Source organism: Equus asinus, chromosome 4 (assembly GCF_041296235.1).
Source record: "Equus asinus isolate D_3611 breed Donkey chromosome 4, EquAss-T2T_v2, whole genome shotgun sequence".
In the NCBI taxonomy this organism is placed as follows: domain Eukaryota; kingdom Metazoa; phylum Chordata; class Mammalia; order Perissodactyla; family Equidae; genus Equus; species Equus asinus.
The window spans coordinates 127,583,756-127,604,873 of record NC_091793.1 but is presented as its reverse complement, the minus strand read 5'-3'; the positions used below and the strand labels follow the sequence as shown (position 1 = coordinate 127,604,873).

The window sequence follows — 21,118 nt, the reverse complement described above, 5'->3', positions numbered from 1 at the left end:
CCAGCACAGCCGTTACTCCACGTGTCGTCTCCTCCCGCTGGAGAAGGTCGGGCTCTCCCTGTGCGAAGGGCCCACCACCTGGCAGAGCGGCTGGCCCGCAGGACTCTGGGGTGCAGAGCAAATAAATGAACACACACTGGGGAGAAACAGCCCATTCTGCCTTCCAAGACTGTTCCCACCACCTCTACCCTTCCCAGCCAAGTCACAACTGGCAAAGGATCATCAGAGAGCCTCAGAGGATACACCAACAACGTGAAAGACCATCAAAGACTCAGGCTACAAACCAAAGGGCAAGACAGGTTCTCAGTATTTATCAACCTAAAGGGCAGGTGAAATGAAAAGTGCATTCTTTTTTTTTAAGATTCGCACCTGAGCTAACATCTGTTGCCAATCTTTTATTTTTTTTTTTTTCCCTTCTTCTTCTGCCCAAAGCCCCCCAGTACGCGGTTGTATATTCTAGTCGTGAGTGCCTTTGGTTGTGCCATGTGGGACCTCGCCTCAGCGTGGCCTGATGAGTGATGCCATGTCCACGCCGAGGATCCGAACCGGCGAAACCCTGGGCCACTGAAGTGGAGCACGCAAACTTAACCGCTTGGCCACGGGGCCGGCCCCAAAAAGTGCATTCTTTAGGACAATTTACTCAAAGGCGATGGGGCTGGCGGGCCACACAGAGCCACACGGGGTGCTGTGCAGGGCTCCCCAGAGCATATGAGAGTGGCCCTGACAAGGATTCGTGAAACGGCTCTCGTGATGCTGATTTCCATTCCTAGCAACACACTTCCTTAGAGAAACTTCTATAAGGTGTATTGATTCGTGGCATTTACTTCACCAAGTATAATTACCCAATTTTCCAATCCTTTACTCCACTGTTAAAGCCACAGCATATTGAGAGTTCCCCTCCTCTCTTTCTCTAAAGCTTTTTCTTAAGAATATTTAACACACTGCTGGTGGGATAGCTTTTGTTAGGATCTTGGATTAGGGAAGAAATAGGCCCAACTCTAGGCAATTTCCATACAGTAAATTGTTACATAAAGTAACAATATTGCCTTGTGCTCAAACTCTGGATAACACAAAGAATATTCAATTATCAGGCAATGATAAAATGGAATAGATTTGAACAGGGGGTAAAAACAAACAGCTAAAAGCATATGGAAGCCCATAAGGCATAAACTGAACTCCAATCTTAAAAACCTCTGTGAATAGGATGGGCAATTAATTCAACAGTCTGGTTATCTAAGAGTTAACACCCCAAAGGGTGTCTCTGCATAAGCAGAGATGGGCCAGGACACCCAGTGTCAATGTCAAGGTTTGTTTCTGCCTGGGTTTGGAAAGGCTGGCCTTATCAACCAAAGTCATCAGACAAGACCTGGGCTGCCCCCAATCCCAAGCATAGTTCAGTTATTCAAGGTTTGAAAGATAGCATCTAGAACTTGACAACTCATAAAGTGACAGGTTAAAAAAAAAAATTGGGGGCTGGCCCGGTGGCGTAGCAGTTAAGTTCATGCACTCTGCTTTGGAGGCCCAGGGTTTGCAGGCTCAGATACCAGGCACGGCCCTACACACTGTTCATCAAGCCATGCTGTGGCAGTGTCCCACATACAAAATAGAGGAAGACTGGCACAGATGTTAGCTCAGCAACAATCTTCCTCAAGCAAAAAGAGGAAAGCTGGCAAGAGATGTGAGCTCCGGGCCAATCTTCCTCACCAAAACAAAAGTTTTTTCCCAACAGTAGAAATGCTGAACGTATTATCTACACTAATTAGAAGGATTTTTGAGTCAAAAATAACAGTGGCTGCTACGACAACATGGAAGGTTTTGGATTACAAGCTACAAACTATCTCTTCTGACGTATGAGCAAAATTTCTTATGATCCCAGGCAAAACCTTCTTTTAACAGAAAGAGAAATGGACCCAGGAGGTGGGTGTTGCACATCTGGTTTCTGGAAGCGCCAGGGTGAGGAGGACGCTTTCCCGCCTGGTCTGAGAGTGCTCTGGCACACTTATTATATTATCCTTGAGTCTCGTTCCTAAATTATCAACCTCTTCACAATACCCCATGGTTTTTAAAGAGAGGCTTCACTTCTACACTGGGAAAGAACAACCTTCTCCAGAATTTTTATGACAAGAGTTTGCCACCCGTGAGAATTCCCTTTTGATCCACCCCAGCATGGGACAGCGCATGCTTCCGATCACAGACCCAGGCTCGAATCCAAGAGAATTCCCCTCTGGAATTCGAATTTCTGATCTAAAAACTCAGAAGTGACAACAGCAGGCTTATTACGCAGGCTGACTGAGAAAGCCAAGGGGTCTCTCACCAGCTAATCCTCTCCCTCCCCAACGCCCTCTTCTCCTGATCCTGAAGAGCCCCCACCGCCGCTCCTCCTGTGCTGTCTTGTGGCAAGTGTGTCAAGGTAAATAACCTAGAGAGCTGCCTCATTTGCCACAGGCATTCCACGGGTTCAGTGCACTGAGGAGGAAACGCAGCCAACATCACTGTCCCCACCGTCATTTCCCGGAGGAAGCTCTGCAGAGTCATGGCACGAACAGCTGCCAAAGGGCAGGGCAACTCCAGAGACTGTCACCCACCCCCAAGACTAGCTCTGAAAGCCAACCCCAGCCTTCCAGCTGCCCCTACCCCACCACCTGGCACCCCTCACCAGCCAAAATCCTAGAAGGTCTAGAACAGACAGCAAGCAGTCCCGGCTTTGGGGGGGAACCTATGGTCAAGCTCTCCAAGTCACACTGGATGTTATGAGCATTCATGAGCTAACGTCTGAAAAGGGCTATGCGTTCCTGCGGGACAAGGTGGCCAAAAACTATAAAGCTCTCTCACAGCCAGAAACACAAACTCAGCTGCACGTGGGACGTGATAATTATAACCCACAGACTTCTCAATTCGTTCCCTCAAGGCGGATAAAAAAATTCCAAGAAGTCGAATGTGTTTAGATTGGCAAGCCCAAGACCCTGGGACCCCTAGGTGACCGTAAACCTGCTCGCTAGGACGGGCACACCCGAGGCGCTGATCTGCTCCTGGCCGCTGCACAGACCCCCAGCACACCAGTGATTATTAAACTGAACACGGACACCAGGGGAAAGCCAACTTTCCTTCCACATGAACTGGCTTGCTAATCAGAGGGTCCCAATCTCATCCCACAAGCTAATGTCCTCACCCATGTCCTCCTGTCCCTTGAGCCCTCCTCGTGCTTACCTGGCTTGTAGATTCATTCTCTCTGCTCTTCCCCCTGATCAGAGCACCCGGTCACTCCAGGTACTCCCCGATTATTAAAAGTTCAGTGATGTGCACCTGGCAGGCACTCACACAGGGCTCCCTGTCCCCGCCAGTTTTGGGGGCCCCTATAGATGGGTTTTTGGAGACAACTGGCTGAACAGAGACACTCACATAAAATAGCCCGGGGTACACCAAGCAGGACTACCTTCTTTAAAAAAGGCACCTTCCTGTCATTCAGGGGCTTTTCAGGGACAACGGGAGGACATGTGTTGAATTTAGGGCACTCTTCTTGTTCTCTGGGGTAAGGAAACGAGTTCTCTCTCAGGGAAACATCAGCTGTGCATTCTGCCACAGACCGCAGAGGTTAGCATGACTACCACCGGGGCTCCAGAAAAAACCCTAGTCTGCAGCTGGCCCACAGTGAGACCCTGGGCACACCGCCAACTCTGAGCCTCGGCTTCCCCACAACAGGGTCGAATATATCAGCTCCTAAGAACCTGTCCCAGCTTCCATCATTATTGATTCAACAAAAAAGGCTCAACTTGGGACTGACTGAGTTCCTTCATTTTGAGGTAGGCATGCATCTTGGGCCTGGTTATAAAGAACGTTAAAAACCAAAAATGCCAGTAAGAATCTTTCTCAATGACATGTACTCAGCGGTAAAGGAAAGCAGCTCTCTTTATTCTGACCTCACCAGCAAAACTTGTAAGAACCACACATGCACAAAAAGACACGCACAGAATCAACAGGATCCTCGTAAGCAAAGACATCGAGGCGCGTGTGGAGGTGCTCTCTGTGTTGTTTCCAGCCACACAGTCAGCTGCAAAATGCCACTGGATATTTTAATAAATTAATCTAGTTATGAAAGCAAAAAAGGGTCTAAAGATTACAAATTAAGATATCTATACAATAAAGGAAAATATGTGTCGCTCAACAGTGCATCTTCGGTACCTTTGTGTGCATGGTTAAAAAAAATTTTTTTTAAATAATAAAAATTCAGAAGCTTCCTCCAGCAACACTCACTAAAATAGAGTCTAATAAACTATGTAATCAAAGGGAGAGATGTTTACATTTACATTAGGATTTGATGAATGTTTACCAGTTGAGAAGTGATCAAACAAAATTCGCGAAGATGTTCCCCAAAGACAGTGATGATCTAAAGTGAGAAGGCAAAGTCCTTTGTCATTTAAAAAGAATTTTTAAAGAAAACAACTACATCACAGTGGGTTACCTCACCTAAGCTGATTAAAATCAACAGTCATATTAGAATTTAGGAGTATTTTCTGTTTTTCTAGTTTTCCTAACATTGGAAGCATTATTGAATGTAAAATCAAATGCACCATGTTACCTATCTTACATAGCTCTAAATACATTTTAAAGTATTTATGAAGAACTAAAACACATACTGAACTGCAAATCAACCTATAGGGGCACGCCATAACTAAATCATCTTTTTAAGTCACAGATTAAAATGTTTACAAAAACATATGTTTATTAAATTTAAACTCGTAAATGTTAACTAAATTTGAGCAATAGTTCTGTTAATTTCCAAAAGTTCTGTAGGATACAGAAATTATTTCATATACTTATATAAGGATACATGCCCCCCCAACACACACACTTTTTTCCCCTTGAATATAGTACACACTTATCCTGTAACGCTATACAAACATCAATTTTTAAAGCTAATCAGTTTGACCATGTAGAAACATACAATAGATTTTCCCAAGCGAAATTTTGCTAAGAAATTAAATATTCAATAGTGAACTACATGGTATATTCCCGATTAAGAAAAGTTTATTTCCTTCTACAAGTGGTTTATGAAAAAAAGGTTTTTAAAAATCACATTATACTGTAAATCATCAAATTAAAATGCATAAAAACTCAAAATTTACAATCCACCCTTAATCACATCTCTCAATATGTAGGGAGGTTGGTAGACAGACACACAGATTCAAAAACCACAGAGAGTTCTTTTTAAATGACATAATTATAAGGCCCTCGTTCAGAAATTAAAACTGCTCACCAACTTTTCTTCTCCATTGTTTTTTCCACCGATTTAACCAGCACTTTAGCATTCAGTTCATATGAAAGGGAGAGACAAACATTCGTTGTGACAGGGAGAACACACTAAGTACAACAAATATTTTGCACACAGATAAGGAGGGAAAAGTAGGTCACTACCCAGGGGCTGGGAAGAGGCGGTTCACCCAGAGCCGTATTCCGGGACTCGGCCCGCCGCACTTTCCTCCAGCCACACCTCCCACACAGGCAGGGGAGGAGAAGGGATGAGACAGCTACCACTTCCAGGCACCTGCAATCCAGCAGGGGAAAGAAAATGCATAAGAGGAACGTAACTAATAAAACCAGTGCTCACATAACGCAGAGGACTCACCTTAAAAAGAGGGATACAGAGACTACCGTTTATGCTCCGAGGTGGAGCTGTTATCAGGGCGTAGGAGGATCAGAGAAGGATGGCTGGAGAGGCGAAACTTGACCTTGACTTTTGATGATGAGTGGGATGTGGTTAGACAGAAAAGAACTTTAAAGCAAGAAGTACAGAACATATTCAGAAGATAGTGACTAGGCAGAATGGCAGCAGGGGAGAGCTGGTGTAGGGCTCTGGCAGGCCCTGATGCTAGGAAGAAAGGTAAGCTGAGGCAAGACTGGGAGTCTGAGCTAAGGGGCTCAGAGTGTGGGAGTGGCGGGGAGTGCGTGGAGAGGAGAGGGCAGCATTACACAGCCTATCGCCTATGTCTGAGCTGCAGTCATCACAGATGTCGGTGCTTCCAGAAGGCAACAAGTGTGACTGAGAGTCACCAATGGAAAATAAAACTGAGGACCGCCATTACAGAAGATGAGGAGTCATCAAAAAAAATTCCAAGCAGGGACAGAGACAACAAAAAATTTAAATGAGGTTTAATCAAGCGATAGTCTAAATTAGTTGGGAGAGAGATTAGAAGCAGGGAGTAGGATTGCTCTGTGCAGTTGTTCGGTTGGGCACTGCATACAAGTGGGCCAGCCAAGGGCGAAAATGGGGACTGACATCAAGTTGAGCTCCTGGGGGGCAGTGTTTGCCCTGAAGAGTACCCTTTTTCTAACTGCATACAGGCATTGTACAAGCTAGCAATTCTACGAAGGCTGAGAGAGGGGAGGAAGCTGCAGAAGAAAAGTTGGAAGCCAGCAGAGGTTGGTCCACAAGATTTAAGGAGAGAAGCTGTCTCCATAACAGCAAAGTGAAGCAGCAAGTGCTGATGTAGAAGCTGCAGCAAGTTATCCAGATCAAGCTAAGATCATTCAAGAAGGTGCCTACACTAAACAGCAGATTTCCAACACAGACAAAACAGCTGTATACTGAAAGAAGAGGCCACCTAGGACTTTCATAGCTAGAGAGGAGAAGTCAATGCCTGGCTTCAAAGGCCAGGCTGACTCTCTTGTTAGGGGCTAATGCAGCTAGTGCCTAAGTTGAAGCCAATGCTCACTTACTATTCCGAAAATTCTAGGGCCCTTAAGAATTATGCTAAATCCACTCTGCCTGTGGTCTATAAACGGAAGAACAAAGCCTGGATGACAGCACATCTGTTTACAACATGGTTTACTGACTATTTTAAGCCCACTGTTGAGACCTACTGCTCAGAAGACTCCTTTCAAAATATTACCGCTTACTGACAATGCGCCTGGTAACTCAAGAGCTCTGATAGAGATAGGCAAGGAGATAAATGTTGTGTTCACACCTGCTAACATCCATTGTGCAGCCCACAGGAATAATTTCAACTTTTCAAATATTATTATTTAAGAAATACATTTTGTAAAGCTATAGATGCCATAGATAGTGATTCCTCTGATGGGTCTGGGCAAAATAAATTGAAAACCTTCTGGAAAGGAGTCACCATTCTAGATGCCATTAAGAACATTCATGATTCATGAGAAGGGGTCAAAATATCAACATTAACAGGAGTTTGGAAGTTGACTCCAACCCTCACGGATGACTGTGAGGGCTTCAAGACTTCAGCGGAGTAAGTAACTGGAGATGTGGTGGAAACAGCAAAAGAACCAGAATTAGAAGGGGAGCCTGGGGGCCAGCCCCATGGTGTAGTGGTTAAGTTGGGCATGCCCAGGTCCACGGGTTCAGATGCCAGGCACGGACCTACACCACTTGTCAATCATGCTCTGGTAGTGACCCACATATAAAACAGAGGAAGACTGGCACAGATGTTAGCTCGGGGCTAATCTCCCTCAGCAAAAAAATGACTTTAAAAAAACAAAGAGGGGCCGGCCCAGTGGTGCAGCGGTTAAGTGCGCAGGTTCAGCTTCGGCAGCCCAGGGTTCACTGGTTCAGATCCCGGGTGCAGACATGGCACTGCTTGGCACACCATGCTGTGATAGGCATCCCACGTATAACGTAGAGGAAGATGGGCATGGATGTTAGCTCAGGGCCAGTCTTCCTCAGCAAAAAGAGGAGGATTGGCAGTAGTTAGCTCAGAGCTAATCTTCCTCAAAAAAAAAAAAAAACCCAAAGAAGTAGACCCTGAAGATGTAACTGAATTGCTGTAATCTCATGATAAAACGTTAACAGATGAGGAGTTGCTTCTTATGGATAAGCTAAGAAAGTGGTTTCTTGAGATGGAATCTACTCCTGGTGAAGATGCTGTGAAGATTGTTGAAATGACAACAAAGGATTTAGAATATTACATAAACTTATTTGATAAAGCAGTGGCAGGGTTTAAGAGGACTAACTCCAATTTCGAAACAAGTTGTGTCATTGGTAAAATGTTACCACACAGCATCACATGCTACAGAGAAATTTTTCGTGAAAGGAAGAGTCAATCAATGTGGCAAACTTCAGTGCTGTCTTATTTTAAGCAATTGCCACAGCCACCCCCCTTCAGCAACCACCTCCCTGACCAGTCAGCAGCCATCAACATCAAGACAAGATCCTCCACCAGCAAAAAGATTACAACTCACTGAAGGCTCAGATGATGGTTAGCAGCTTTTAGCAATAAAGTATTTTTTAATTAAAGTACATATATTGTTAATTTAGACATAATGCTATTGCACACTTAACAGACCACAGTACATTGTAAACATAACTTTTATATGCACTGAGAAACCAAAAAATTTGTGTGACTTGCTTTATTGTGATACTCGCTTTATTGCTGTGGTGTGGAACCAAACCCGCAATATCTCCAAGGTGTGCCTGTATGTCCACTGACTGTGGTACCCAGTGGTCTTTCTTTTATAAACCATCCTTATGGTATCATCCGCCAGGTCCAACGCCTTTAAAGAATGGTGAGGCTCAGAGACACCTGGGAAGCGACGTAGGGTAGCCCACGTCGTTCTTGACACATGCTTGGCACCCCTCTCTACGGAAGCATTGTACATCGCCGCCTTGCTGAATGCAGGCCTATCACTATACAGGCTTCGCAGCAGCCTTTCCCGCTGCCGCAGGGATCAGCATTACTCCAGAGGGGGCTGCTCCATCAGGCTGTGTCCCGGAGTAAGGATGAGGACAACGTGGGGCAGAGCCCACATCTGACCTACAAGGGACACACAGTGAGTGTGGATTATTGCTTTGAGCCACTAAGATTCTCAGGCACTACACAGTCACAACTTAACCTACCTATCCTGAATGACCGACAATATTAGTGAGAATACGTTTATTTGATGAGCCCCCAAATCCTTTACAGCTATCTCAGCCACTCTTAACTCGGCTGCAATCATGTTCAGAAACTTGCTCTTATCAGGTGGTTTCCAAAACATTCAAGAGAATTTTCATAGAAATAACTCTTTTTGTACATATATTTTAAATCATTATATTAAACTATAATAAGTACACCAGCCATAAGCAGGTTTGGGAATAAACACAGTTGAGTCTGGATAAGCATCCACCTCTACTGGTGGGAAGAGAAACTCGAGAACACGCTACAGGGGAGCCCCTAACTTTGAGCATTTAGTGTGTTACAGGCATCAATTGACATATTTTACAGAGGAAAAGAACACCATCTAATCCAGCAAGTCTGGAGGTCACTAAGAGCTTGCAACCTACTGTTTCCTAAAGCTGTGAGCCTAGACTATTATAAGAATGAACAGCACTATCATATTACCAGGTTAAAAATCTGGTTGGTTTTTCAAACCTATATCCAACTGTCATATTTATTCTGTCCCAAATGTACAGTCAGAATTGCTTTAGTCACTTAAGAAAGCACAAAAATAACATTTCAAACCCACAACCAGACAGAGTCAAGAGGACAAAGTCACATGTCATTCCAGTAGCCTGCCTCTTAAAGACAGAAAGAACACATAAGTTGCTATTAAAAACTAAATTTGAGCTTCATACTTTAAAATTACATACTTCTTTAAAATTGTCGACAGAGATAAACGTTCCTCTCAAGGTTGCCTAGCAAAATCTGGAGGCTTCTATTTTAGGTAGCCAAATAGTAAATCTATCCATAATTTACATCCTTTTAGAATCTGATAGTCAGGCTCTTCAATAAAAATATGAACTTTGATGTAGAAATCACATTGATATATTTCAAAAGACTAGTGAGAGAAACACCATGTAAATACATACACACCAGAAACCCCCAAACCAACCACAGTTTAAATAACATATATTCACAAGTCAACCCGACCCCTTCACCCATACCATGCGTGTGAAGGCGCCCTCCTCAGCATGAAACAGGACAACCTGAACCTCTACCTAGCTGTAATTCCAAAAAGAGAAAGGATATCTGGGGGGGGGGGGGGGGGGGGAAAGGCAAGAATACCTTATCTACCAAAATCATTCCGCCCCAGACTCTACAGGAATAGCTACCCACTCAGTCTCATTTTAACCAAGGTAGGCTCCTGAAAAAGAAGGAACCCAAAACCAAACTCTAGGGAGAAAAACATTAACTTGTATGGTATGAGGTGAGCTCAAATATAAATTTTTACTGAACCTTGACCTAAAATCGTTGTTCCCACTAAGTTGTTCTTTTTTTTTTAACTGAGATGAGCAACCATGAGGACAGGATTACAAAATTTAGTCTTATCATTAAATAAAATTTATCACCGAGTTAACCTGACACGAACATTACGCCTGGGAGAACAATTACTTTGCTCCAGGAGATTGAGTTCTAAGGGAGGAGGAGATGAAGACAGAAAGATGAAGCGATTCCAGGAAGAGAAGAGCGCCCATGCCCAAACCCTGAGGAACCCGGACACCAAGGGACCAGCAGAAGATGAGGGGCGAGACCAGAACAGCACAGGTCACTGAAGCCAAGGGACAGGAGTGTGATGAGGACAAGCAGATGGTCAATAGGGTGGAGAAGGAGAGAGCACGGGGCAAGGAGGGAGACAAGTGGGTCATCAGGCTCAGAATCCATCTGTTAGGGGCTGAACTGTGTCCCCTTCAAAATTTGCTGTGTCCGCTCCCCCACCACCAAAATTCCTATGTTGAAGCCCTAACCCCTAGTACCTCAGAATGTGACTGTACTTGGAGGCAGGGCCTTTAAGAGGTAATTAAGTAAAAAGGAGACCAGTAGGGTGGGCCTTACTCCAACAGGACCAAATGAGGACACAGCCAGAAGGTGGCCATCTGCAAGCCAAGGAGGGAGGCCTCAGAAGAAACTGATCCTGCCCACACCTCCAGCCTCCAGAACCGTGAGAAAATAAACTTCTGGTGTTTACGCCCCCAGTCTGTGCTATTTTGTTACGGCAGCCCTAGCAGACCAATACACCATCCTACAACCCCTTCTAGCAACTGCCTAGCTCTGTCTCTTCCTCCACAGCTAAGGTTTCCGACACGGCCCACCTTTGACAATGGCCACCCTTCCTTGGCACACACCATTGAAACAGCCTCAAATAAAATGTCACCACCTGTTTGCTGCCCACTGGACTCCCTCCTTGAACCTCTCTCCCGCCCTGGTTTCCATGTGGCCATTTCGTCCTGGCTGTCCACTTCTCACCTCCATCACTCCTTATTTTCCGTAGTAGCTTCTCCTTCCTCTCCTCCTCACAAAATCACGTTCCCCAGAGTGCTATTACCCACCGTCCTCTTTTTGTACTCCACCCTCTAAGCAATCCTAACAATACCCACAGCCTCAACCACACCTAGATGCTGGTTCCCTTCATGCGCACCTCAGGCCCTGGCTTGTCCCTCAGCTCCAGGCTCTGCATTTCAATGGTCTGTTGAACCTCACTCACCGCCTGGAGGCCCCACAGCCCAGACGGAACCGTTCCCTTCAGGCTGTCTGTGCCAGCCATTCCAGACATCACACAGGCCACAAACTTGGGACTCAGCCCTGACTCCCATTTTCCCCGACCCTCCAAGCCAGTCACTATATCCAACCCCACCCCCCTGATTTAAAAGGGGTATACCAAAATGTTCACAACAATCTGTGGCCCAACCATCTCGTTCTCAATACCTATTGTCAGACAATCATCCAAAACACAGAAAAGGTTACATGTACAAAAACGTTCATCACAGTATTATTTACAACAGCAAAGTGGCAAAAACAACTCAAATGCCCAGTAACAAAGGGATCCTTTGAAAAATTATGGTACTCAGTAGAATAATATACAACCATAAAACTTATTTCCAAAAACTATGCAGCAACATAGAAAATATTTATTACAATCATTTTAAACCATACACATAAAAAGTTTGGAAAGGAATATTCGGGAATGATCACAGTTGATGTTTTAGAGTAGCTGGCTCAAGAAGTGTCTTTTTTAAATCCATTTTCCAAACTTTCTATAACGTTCTTAAGATGATTCTCTAGTACAAAATATCCAAGAGAGAGTTCTAGTAATCTTGGGCTTTCTGAATCGCTTGGTTGCAGCAGAAACGGGAAAGGTTACTCCAGAATTCCCTTCAGTTGCCATTCCACCTCCACGCTACCTCTGTGGCAACATCCAATGCAAACTCCCAAAAAATAAAGTCTCTCCCTAAATCCTATTATCCCTGTAGCCCTCAGCATGAGATCCTAAAAGCTGATTCTTTCAAGAAATCCAACTGGACATACAAACAGCTGCACAATGGCGGAACTGGGCTCCCAACACCTGCCACAGTTATGAACTGTTCTAGGAAGAACAGATCGCCACGCGCAAGCTTGCTGCCAAGAGAGCGTGTGGAAAGCTGGCAGCCGAGTCAGGGGGTTGAGGCCGCCTCCACATCCAACGTCTGACAGGCTCGCTGACTGCCAGATAAGGAAGGGGCACCTTCTCCATCCAAGGAGGAGAGAAGTTGTCCACTACTCCATCCTAGAGTCCAGGAGATACCCATCAGGACACCTCTAAGGACGTAAAATGGTACAAGTCTCCTTGAACAACTACCTGTACTTTCTCGTTTGTTTTTTAGATTGGCAACAAAAGGCAAGTATTAAGACTGGGCTGACAGTTTTTCCAATATTTCTTCAATAACTCATGCCCTACTCTTGGCATGACTCAGCTCAACCCAACACACTTCTCCTCCTCCTCCTTCACATGTTGGCGTACACGAAGTGACACAGGCCACAGCCACAAACGTGACACAACAGCATGCCCACACCTATATGGGTCTGCGAGAAAACCTGACCATCAGTGGAGGGCCCACAGACCTTCTACAAGCTGTTCCGTACTCCAAAGTGGGGTAGATGCTGTTTCTAATTTAAAGAATTCCTGTGACAAACCCTTTTGAAAAGTAAATAATGAATCCTAGTAATACCCATTCTATAAATTCAGGTTTTACTGTAACTGTACCAGACTTCCTTACAGCAGAGAAAGAACGCTCATAAATATTTATGTTATGTCCAAATTAGGCCTTTGTGGTTGGAGAGGAAAAACATTATAAAATGTGGAAAAAGCTTTAGGAAGGCATCACCTTATTTAAATGCCCTCAACTAGATTTTACCTTCAAGTGTGAAATCTCCTTAAAATTAGCAATATTTCTCAAGTAAACAGCTCTTCTGCTGATGCCAGGCAACATCGCTGTCATACCTTCTTTGAAATCTGTGTCAGTATTATTTTGAGATACCGACGGGATGGCCCCACTTAAGAATAAACTCCAGTAGACACAACAAACTTAGCTGGAAAGCCTGTTTCTCCATTCACAATTATACAAGACAAGGCGCACGAAAGGAAAGCTGGGAAGCTCAACGTAATCAAAATCAACGGGCTTTTGAGGGCATGTGTCAGATTTGGCAAAGTTTTCTTCGTCAAAAATGTATTTTAGGGTTCAGCCGCGTGGCATAGTGGTTAAGTTCAGTGCACTCCGCTTTGGAGGCCCAGGTTCACGGGTTTGGGTCCCAGGCATGGACCTACACCACTCGTCGGCAATGTTGTGGTGGTAACCCATGTATAAAGTGGAGGTGGACTGGCAAGCGGAGGTGTTAGCTCAGGGCTACTCTTCCTCAAGCCAAAAAAAAAGAGGAAGATTAGCAACAGATGTTAGCTCAGGGCTACTCTTCCTCAGCAAAACAAAAAAACAAACAAGTATTTTGGTAATTTTCCAGAATTTTGTTCTTCAAGTTTGAAAAGTTTAAAAATTCTGACACATACCAAAATGGTAGCCACACAGACAACCCTAAGCAAAATAGGTAAAGAGGAAAAACTTAACTTCTACATTCCCTCGATCTTCCCTTCCTTTCAGCCTCCCAGTCCCCTAAGATTCCCAGTGCTTTTAGGAGGCCATGGACACCCAGAGTTTAGTGAGTGGGTTAGTTAGTAAGTTAAGTGATTAATTAATCCTAGGTGCGAGTAAATGAAAATCAACAACTTAGATTTTTGAGGGTAAAAAGTGACATTTATTTTTACAATTAAAAATACGAAATAAAATTTACTCTTTCCTTTGAATTGTAGAAATGTGTGCATCACTTTTGCACGACAGCAAGTAAAGGAGAAAGATGGGGTATTGAAAGGAGAAGTTTTCAAGGGCGAGGGGAGAAAGAAGAGACGGAAAGAGACTGACAGATGGCCAGAGGCCCACTCGGGGAGTGCAGGAAGAAACAAAAAGGGAAAGAAAAACCCAAAGCAAGACACGACAGAAAAAGAAACACTCAAAGCAAGAAGAGTGTCACAAGGAATCACATCCCCATCTTCTAACTTTCCGGGATCCTTCTGCCGAAGATCTTCAAATACTGTTACATTTCTGCAACTATAAGAATAAAGGGGAAAGCACCCCGCCTGCGAATGGGGTACTTCACTGGCATGGGGTACTTTGCAGGAATAGGGTACCAATTAGAGCAGGCCAACCCAGGCGTCCCAGCCTCTCCTGCCTTACGGAGTGATCCACTTGGGCAACCGCCAGCCTGACCTTTTTCATAATATTTTATTTTACTATCATTAGTACAGAGGTAACACAACTAGATTACAGAAAATCTGGAAAAGAGGGGTAAAAGGACAATTCACCCCAGTCTACCACAGCAACACAATCGCTGTTAACGTTTTGGTTTATTTCTCCGCCATCTTTCTTCCCACTTATTTTTCAGAGAAGTAACCAGAGTCCCGTAACAAATCATAAGTTACATGCACTGCTTGGATCCAAACAGAGCTGAGTATCTGGTGGGGGGAGGAGGAACCCCAGGAATCCATTTTCACGAAGACTGAGGAGCAGAGGAGTAATAACTAACATTTCCTCTGAGCGCTGGCTGTGTCTGACACTATTTATTGCAGGGGCATATGCCACACGTTAACGCATTTAATCCCAACGACAAGCCAAAGAAGGCTCTTTCATTACCCGCATTTTGCAGATGAGAAAATGGAAGGAAGGATTAAGCTCCATGCCCAAGGACAGGGGGACTACTAAGCAGAAGACTCAAGTTCCAAAAATAATACCCTCTCCAGAGCCCAGTCCATAACCACTGCACCACACTGTCTCCCACCGAGGCAAGGACTCATCTCCTTATAAGAGAGAACAAGGTTCAGGGGCACGTGCCCCAGGTGCAGAGCATCAATGACCAAGGAGCAACAATTCTAGGTGGATGAGGTGTTATCTAACTCAGACAAGATGCCTCCCACCCAACCCACGTTACTGCCAAGCCCTCAGTGTGCACTTGGAGAAGGTACCGAAGGGCGAAGGGAGAGGGCTGAGGCACTGGAAGAGCCAAAGGTGGTTCTGCTTCAAGACCCCTCCCAGGAAAGGAAGAGAGGGCTTCTCCCAAATTAGGAGCAAGGCCCCAGTCCATTAGTGCAGAGCCCAGGACGCTGACGCGCCCAGCAGCGGCCAGTGCTGGGGCAATCCCGGTACTCAGAGCAGGGTGGACAGAGCTGGGACTAGGGCATGCGCAACAGCCCCATTCAAGCCACATCACAGAGGCAGCTCTCTTAAGTCCGGCAGTTTCAAATGAGGAGGAAGGGGAACAGACCAACCAAAAATAAATATTTTCATGTCATCATAATTTAAACACAATTAAATACCACTATGATGATGATTTACTAAGAAGTAATAACTTGATTTAAGTCATTGATTATTAAAATGTCCATCCATCTACCATTAAGAGCAGAGCCCCACCTCAGGGCTTCTGAGCCCATTTCTCACTGTCTGGACAGCTCTTCCATCCTGCTCCTCTAGCACCAACTCACCCTTCAGGCATCTGTGTGAACATGTTTCCTCAGACAAGCCCTTGCTGTACCCCCAATATAAGGTCTCCTCTCCCCACCTTTCTCACTCTCACAGCCACCTGTCCTTTTCCTTCACAGCGTCTGTCACAATTCACTATGTCGTAAGTATCTGCATTCATTTCTGCAGTCCCTCTCTCCTCATACTCCATGAGAGCAGAAACCACATCTGCTCTGTTCACCACTAAAGACCCAGTACCTAGAACAGTGCCTGGCACATACTAGCCATCCAAACGTTTGATGAATGAATAAATGAATGCACAACCCCCTGACTCTAAAAGTATTATATATCATTTTAAAAGTAAAGTGAATCGTGACATTTCCATGACAGGTTGTTATTTCATGCTCTATTAGAAAAGCTGCCTGACTTCAGGTTTCCATGGCAAACACAAGTTTAAACGTGAACTCGATCAATTAAGAAGCATCAATACACAAATACAAAATCAATCCCATTCTTGGACACCAGCAACAGCAGCCAAAAATGTGTTAAACCATTCCATTCACAATGACCGCAAAAACCATAAAGCACCTCGGCACAAATCTAACAGATGTGAAAGACTTTTACACAGAAAATTACAAAATTTCATTGAAGGCCATAAAAGACCTAAATAAATAAAGAGGTATATCAGGTTGCAGATGGGGAGCCATGAAATCATAAAGACGTCAATACTTCCTGAATTCTATATAGATGCAATGTAATTCCAATAACACAAAATTTAAAAGCAAAATAAGCCACATGCTGGAATAACACGTGCCAGTTAACCCGTGTGGAGGGAGAGAGAAGAACGTGACGTGCGTGTGGTGCATCAACTGACACAAATATGGAAAACGGCATTCTGCGTGAATTCCAATAATTTAACTATTATGTGTGTGCAATGTGACTTCCAATATTTTGTCTGTTTCAAATATTTTTTTTAAGTTATGACAAAGTAAATGCTGTAAGTTCAGAAGCGCAAGAGTCTGGAGGAAACTGACAGAGAAGATGGGAACAAAGCTGGGTTGTGAAAGATGTGTGGGTGCAACAGGTCGAGAGGGGCTGCTGCGGTGAAGAAAAACAACGAGGTAAAAAAGCGTAAGACACATTTGAGGGCGAACCAAGTGTGGCTCACACAGAATACATATTCCCATAGAAAGCCAGAGAGCGATGGATCTAGAAACGGTACAATGAAGTGACTACAGCAGTGTTATCTATGTAACGATGCCCCCAAAAAGTGACACAATGGTCACATAAGTTGGGACATGTGCATACTACAGCTCCCTCCTAGAGATTCACAGTGCAAAGTCACAAATAAAAAGCTGTGAAAGTCCGTCTGCTAAGAAACCTTTTTACATGTTGTTTAACCAACACCTACTTAGCCAAGGAACCCTTTTTTACACTAATATCAACTCACTTTATGGGGTTTTTCCCCAACCTACTAACTTCTCATGGAACAACCCACTTTGGGAAATGCTGTGTTCTAGGAACCCAGCCTTCTAAAGGTGTGACCCACAACTGAGGCTTCAGGATTTGAAAATAAAAGGCAAACAGATGAGACAACAGTCAACCAAACACAGCAACTGATGGAATGGACGTAAGGATCACAGAAGATAGAGAAGCAGGCGATGCTTCCGAAATCCAAAGTTAAGATGATGACAGGAATGCTATTAGCATACACAGCGAAGTCAAAAAGGACGGACTGGGAGGTGATGGGCACTAAGCCTGGATTTAGATGGGTTTGGGGAGACAGTGAGATGTTCCCCTAGAATGAAAACCGAGCACGAAGTTAAAAGACTTGGGGTCAAGTTCCCAAGTCTGTCCCCGGTTAACTCTATGAGCCCCAGCAGGTCTCAGATACAATGAGGGGGTTACAGTGGTGACCTTTAAGGTTCCTTCAACCTTAACACTCTATCATTCCAAAAATTGGGCATTTGAAGTCAAAATACCAATTTAATCAAATTCTACCTTTCAAGAAGGTGTGAAATGTATAGAATATAGGATAAAAATAAACAATCCAAGAGGAACTTAAATATATGGATGAGAGGTTTTAAAGAGATTAATCAATTATGGATGTTTAAGAGATATCCCTGAAACCTATAGAAATTTATAAAATGTAACTCCGGCCCCCTCCCCTAGTGTCACAGAATACTCAGGATTCTGCTTCTGCAGAAAGCAGATTCCTGAATCTGATCCAATGAGGCAGTTCGTATATTCTTATGAATACCTCTCAACCCCCTGAAGACTTCAGGCAAGTGAGAAAGAACTTTTTCCTCGATGGCTCACATCAGGGGGAGATCAAAACTGCAGTCAACTTACTACAACTGTACGCAGACTGCAGGTGGACTAGCCATGCAAATTGGCCTAAACCCAATGTTTATAAAAATTAAACTTTTCCTAAAAGCATTTAGGCTGGGACTCTAAAATGAATAAAATAGTGATGATCCTTTTGAAGCACTTTCAAGGGAAAAAATGATCAGCTAGGAACCAAGCATATTCCCAATCTGATCACTGCATATAGCCCTTTGGGGTCTAATAACACAGAATTTAAAGGGAAGCAGCAGGAAGGGAGGAGAGGGCAGGTCTACACTGGAAAATGCAAGGGGGCCAGCAGGGATTTTTCAGTCAAGGGGTTTTTGGTTTGTTTTGGTTTTTCTGGTTGAAGTGTGTGAAAAGTACTTTCATGAAACCAGTGAAAATGAGTAGGCAAACGATGCGCACACATATTATAACAAAACCAATAATTAATAATCTGTTCCACTGTCCTTTCAACTCAGTTTTCTAAAATCTCTTTATGGATGTTGAATTTTTTTTAACAAGTTTAAAAACTTGTACGATTTTGAATTGTATTTTCATTTTAACACAGCAAAATGAAGCCATCTGCGCAATTTCAAAGTGTCTTGAGTCCACACAGGAAGGCTGGGAGAGTCCCCGGGACGCAAGGAACTGTCTCCTGCCCTCCACCAAGGAAAGCCAGTCACCTGGTCTTTTTAGAAGCTCAGTGCAGTTATTTATCTGATAAGCGAAGGAAGAAGGTCAATTGTCACTTTTCTCCAGACTCCAATTTCAAATACCACCTATCCTGAAACAGCAAAATTCCATACCAACTCCTTTCTTCCCCGCCTTGTCGGAAGTCTTACTCCCTAAGCGCCAGCTCTCCAATGGTGCTCTCACCACTTCATTCACATACAGCAGACCCTGAGCTCCGACTGGATGCCCAGCAGCGAACTGTGCTCAGAGAGCCTGGAGAACAGAATCAGATGAACCCCCTGAACACTCCCAGATGACCATCGACTTCCTGCAGAGAAGGACACGACCGGCAGAGGGTAAGACGGCCAGGCAGGGACCAGCTCCTCCAACTCTCACTCGCAGGCTGGATCTTGTTTCACCAAGTCTCCTTCATTTGGGGGAGCAGAGTGATGCAGGACGGGGAGCTAACCACGACAACCAGAAAGGAGGAGAAACTGAGAAGCATTTCAACCAACTCTCCCAGCTCTGGACTAGCCAAGGACACTGACACCCACAGGAACCCTGCCTGCAGGTGACAAAGGAAGCCAGCCAGGAGGGACAGAGACTGTCGGGTGGGTGCTCCCTCTAACTCCTTAAAACAAACTCCACAAAAGCAGCCCAAAGCTTCAAAGAACACTGCACCATGAGGCGGTGTATTGTTCTGAAAAGTGTACAGTCTTGGGCTACGTCTCCTCTGCCAGGGCAAGTCACTCAGTTCCCTCAGGCATTCCTACCTCCTTACTGAGGAGAGCGATGAGGATTAAATGTAACAAGTTATGGGAAAATACCCAGGATGAAGCCTGACACAAGGCAAGCAGACAATACTTAATGGACTAGCATGAATGTCATATAAAATATGAATGATTCATTCTCTGGGGACTTGGCATTTCTTGTCCACAATGCGAACATTCAAGTCTATGAACAGCCTTAGCAGGGTTGAATTGACAGCCTCAACAAACAGAGGATAAGGATGGGATGCTGGCAGGTGTGGAGGACACCAAGGACTTGCCACATGCTGGGGCGCCCATGTTATTCAACACCTTCTCCCACGCAATGGTACTTTATACATCCTCAGGGTCTAAAAAAGGATCCTCTGCTCGCTCCTCAGGCAGCAATTTACCAGGATGACACTTCCTAACACCCCAACCAATTCAACCTTCAGGGGCAGGCATCCAGAGTCCTTTCCGTTTCCTTCCACCCCGTCAGAGGTTGGAGGAAACAAAACCAAGGGCAAGGAAGGAGCCGGCACTGTGTTCGCCTTCCTCCCACTCTCTTGCTTTTGTTTGTTTTCAGCTTTTGTCTCGGCAGCAGGTGTTGGCGTGGCCTTGGTCACCACAGCTGTCACAGTCATTTTCTTCATTTCACCAACATCTACTCTCTGGGCACACCAATCTGCCTTACTACATCCTCTGAGGCACAAGAGATTCCCTTTATTGATTTTTCATGCATGCCTTGCATCAACTGTGTGCTTAATAAAATACCAATTGATGAAGAAAGTACTGACAAGTGAAAAGAAACCTACGAAAGGTTATAACAGCGCAATGCTGCTGAGCATCCTTCATCCTTCTTGGCTGCCAAGTTGGAAGGTGCTCCCTGTTAGAACTCAGCAGACCTCATATCTGCGTCCCTTCTAAACATGCTGGGGCGGGGGGAGGATTTTAATAGTATGAGGAGACACACGTTACCGCACCTACATCACAACCTCGAAGACCCCAAACGGTGTCCTAGCCTGAAATAACTAAATAAGCAAAGGTAGAACTTTCAAAGTCTTATCTTAAAAACAAAAAAAACAATATTGACTTTTCCATTTGCCCAGAAGCTTTCTGAGAAATCCATAAACAACTGATGATGCCAGGTGTTAGAAACCATTCTGCCCTGCTCTTGATGGTCACTCTTGGGTCAAGGTCAGGCGCCTCATGCCCAACAACACTCTCCATTCCACCCAAGGGCGGACACCACTTCCATTCCCTTTCCACATTGATGTCTAAGCCAGTTCACTTCCCCAGTGGGGAAAGGATGAACACAGAAATCTTGTGGAACGTGTATTCCCACAGAGCTCAGAAATGTGATGATCTCAGAGGATATTGTAAAGAAAGACCCCTGACACCTCCCTAAGGAAGAGTGTCTTCTGTAAAAGGCGACTCTCAGGACAAAAACCATGTGCTGGGAAAATCTACAGCCTGCTGCTCGTATGTTTCCAATTCTGATGTCCCACTTCCTCTTTATAATCACATTCCTTCCCCCCGACTTCTCTCCTAAAAAGACACTTGGCAGCGGGTCTCAGGAAAGAAGCAAAGTGGGGTGTTCTAAGAAAGACTGTCAGGTAAAATG

The 21,118-nt window shown here is 44.6% G+C and overlaps 1 protein-coding gene across 12 annotated transcripts in view; it reads right to left on the bottom strand.

Annotated features, from left to right (window-relative positions):
• Positions 1-21,118, bottom strand: part of MYO1B (myosin IB) — a 185,514-nt gene that overhangs the window by 155,648 nt on the left and 8,748 nt on the right. The window contains exon 1 of one of the 12 annotated variants that reach the window (XM_070508266.1): positions 5,624-5,673. The exons of 8 other annotated variants lie outside the window; for them this stretch is intronic. The gene's annotated coding sequence lies outside the window, so the exon portion shown is untranslated. Of the gene's footprint in view, positions 1-5,254; positions 5,393-5,623; positions 5,674-21,118 lie in introns of those variants that run through there. 3 more of the 12 variants (XM_070508263.1, XM_014837539.3, XM_044768538.2) reach the window with 3 other exon arrangements.